Raw genomic sequence first — 3,448 nt, forward strand, 5'->3', positions numbered from 1 at the left:
GGCTCAGGTCATGATCTCACAGTTCATGGATTCAAACCCTACATTGGGCTCCATGCTGACAGCTCGGAGCCTGGAGCCTGCTTTGGATTCTGTGTCTCCCTCTCTCTCTGCTCCTCCCCTTTTTGTGCTCTGTCTCTCAAAAATAAACATAAGACAATTTTTTAAATAGTTACAAATGTCTAGAGAAAATATCCAGCTAAATTTTTTTCCCCAAGATTTTTAATTTTAAGTAATCTCCACACCCAATCCTAAGACTGAGTCGCACGGTCCACCAACTGAGCCTGCCAGATGCCCTCAAAATATTCAGCTAAAATTTTTATACCTCTTAGCTCTGTAGTACAAACTTTAAGAAATAACAATTTTATTGTGATGTAATTCACATACCACAAAAATCACTCATTTAAAGTGTAAAGCAGCATTTACTATATGCTCAGTTGTTGCATCCATCACCAATATCTATTTTTAGAACATTTTCATCCCCCTATACGTCAACTGTACCTGTTAGCACTCACTCCCCATTTTCTCCCAGCCCCTAGAAACCACTATTTTATGACTGGATTTGCCTAGCGGACATTTCATATAAATGGAATGAGGCAATATGGTCTTTTTTAAAAATGTTTATTATTTTGAGAGAAAGAGAAAGAGACAGAGAGAGAGAGATGGAGCACGAGCATGGGAGGGGCAGAGAGAGGGAGACACAGATTCTGAAGCAGGCTCCAGGCTCTGAGCGGTCAGCACAGAGCCCGACGCGGGGCTCGAACCCACCTACAGCAGACCGTGAGATTGTGACCTGAACTGAAGTCGGATGCTCAACTGACTGAGCCACCCAGGTGCCCCCATTATGGCCTTATGTAATTGGCTCCTTTCACTTATAGTGTTTTCAAGGTTCATCCATGTTGAGGAAAACACGTTTTAAAGCTATAAATAAATCAAGAGCATGAGAAGACAAGCCGCAGCCTGAGAGCAAATATTTGCAGAAGACATATTTGATGAAGGACGTACCCAGAATACACAAAGAGCTCTTAAAACGCAACAAGGAGAAAATGAAGAGCACAATTAAAAAAAAAATGGTCCAAAGACCTGAACAGACACCTCGCTAGAGGGGATGTAGGGTTGGTATATAAACATATAAAAACATGTTCCACATCATGCGTCATTAGAGGAATGTACATGAAAGCAACAACGAGATACATACGCACCTGTTAGAAAGGCCTAAATCACAGTTGCTGGGGCTGGTGAGGACGTAGGGAAAGAACTCACTCATCGTTGGGGCGGAGGCAGGATGGAGCAGCACAGTCACTTTGGAAGACACAGGAGGTTTCGTACAAAACAGGACATACTGGCCCATATGCAGCCACAATTGCCCTCCTTGGTCTTTCCCATGTGAGCTGAAAACTTACAGCCACACAAAATCCTCAGACTGATGTTCACAGCAGCTTTCTTCATAACTGCCAACACTTGGAAACAGCCAAAATGTCCTTTAATAGATGAATGGATAAATAAACTGAGGTACATCCAGGCCATGGAATATTATTCAGCACTAAAAAGAAATGAGCTCTCAAACCATGAAAAGCCATGGAAGACACTTAAATGCAAATTACTGAGTGAAAGAAGACAGTCTGGGTGCCTGGCTGGATCTGTCGGTAAAGCCTGAGATTCTTGACCTAGAGGGAGTGAGTTTGAGCCCCATGTTGGGTGTAGAGATTACTTTAAAAAAAAAAAAAAAAAGCCGGGGCGCCTGGGTGGCTCAGTTGGTTAAGCCTCCGACTTCAGCTCAGGTCAGATCTCACGTTTGTGGGTTCGAGCCCCGCGTCAGGCTCTGTGCTGACAGCTGGCTCAGTGCCTGGAGCCTGTTTCAGATTCTGTGTCTCCCTCTCTCTCTGGCCCTCCCCCTCTCATGCTCTGTCTCTTCTGTATCAAAAATAAATAAAACATTAAAAAAATTAAAAAAAATAATTAAAAAAAAAGCCAATTTGAGAGGGCTAAATACTGTAGGATTCCAACTACATGACATTCTGGAAAAGGCAAAACCACAGAGACAGTAAAAAGATCAACGGTTGCCAGGGTTTGGGAGAAAGGGATGAACAGGCAGAGTACAAGGGATTTTCAGGGGCAGTGAGACTAATCTGTTTGACAGTAGAGTGGTGGCTACATGTCACACCTTTGTCAAAATCCATAGAACGTACAAGTCCAGAAGTGAACCCTAACGTAAGCCGTGGACATTGGGTGACAATGCTGTCCCAGCGTAGGTTCTTGATTGTAATAAATGGACCAAGCTGTTGATAGTTGGGGAGGCTCTGTGCACGTGGGTGATAGGGACATATCTGAAAATTCCCTGTACTTTCTGCTCAATTTTGCTGTGAATCTAAAACCGCTCTTAGACGAGCGCCTGGCTGGCTCAGTCGGTTGAGCATCCAACTCTTGATTTCAGCTCAGGTCTTGATCCCAGGATTGTGGGATCAAGCCCCTTGTTGGGCTCCATGCTGAAGATGGAGCCTGCTTAAGATTCTCTCTCTCCCTCTGCCCCTATATCTGGCACACGCTCTCCCTCTCTAAAACAAACAGTGCTCTGAATAAATAAAGTCTATTAAAAACAAATAAACAGACTAGTACAACCAGAAATCTATCATATATACCTGACTTTAGCATCACATGTAAGTTGGATGGTTCCAGTGTAATGGACATTCTTGGCGCCCTGCTGGGTTCCCACTCGCCACGGGCTAAGTTTCCACCTTACCAGGAGATGCCTGGGAAGTTCCACATTCTCGTCACCGCCCGTGACTGGCCGATGTGGGAATTAACAGCTCAGCGCTCTTGCCTCTGGGTGGAAACACCTCTGTGGTAAAATCGTACTTCAGATCTCTTTGTGGGATCACGAAGGGCCCACTTCTTCCTAACCCACGTCTTTGCAGATCCTCTTCCCTTACCCTGTCCCCTTCCAACACTCTCCTCCAGGTTCGTCCTGAGAGTGAGCTGAGCCCTCTGCAGCTCACTAGCACTAGAATCATCTCTCAGGCTTTGTTTCTAGGGAACTGATCTATGACAATTCCTAGAGGACATGTGGCACTGTCTGGAGACATGTGAAGTGTCACAGTGGGGAGGGGAAGCTGGTATCTGGTGGTAGAGGTCAGGGATGCTGCTATAAACACCCTATAATACACACACATCGACGGTCTCCTTCGCAAAGAATGATCCAGCCTAAAATGTCAATAGCGCTGAGGCTAAGTAGCCTGGCTTAGCCTTCATTGAGGAGGCACTCTAAGGCAACATGATTTACAGGGAATGAGAAATAACTAGATTTAATAGTCTCTCCACTACATTCTTTTCTAAAGATTTTTTTAATGTTTACTTATTTTTGAGAGAGAGACAGAGACAGAGCGTGAGTGGGGGAGGGGCAGAGAGAGAGAGGGAGACAGAATCTGAAGCAGATTCCAGACTCTGAGCTGTC

The sequence above is a fragment of the Suricata suricatta genome, chromosome 9 (genome assembly GCF_006229205.1).
Source record: "Suricata suricatta isolate VVHF042 chromosome 9, meerkat_22Aug2017_6uvM2_HiC, whole genome shotgun sequence".
NCBI classification, from domain to species: domain Eukaryota; kingdom Metazoa; phylum Chordata; class Mammalia; order Carnivora; family Herpestidae; genus Suricata; species Suricata suricatta.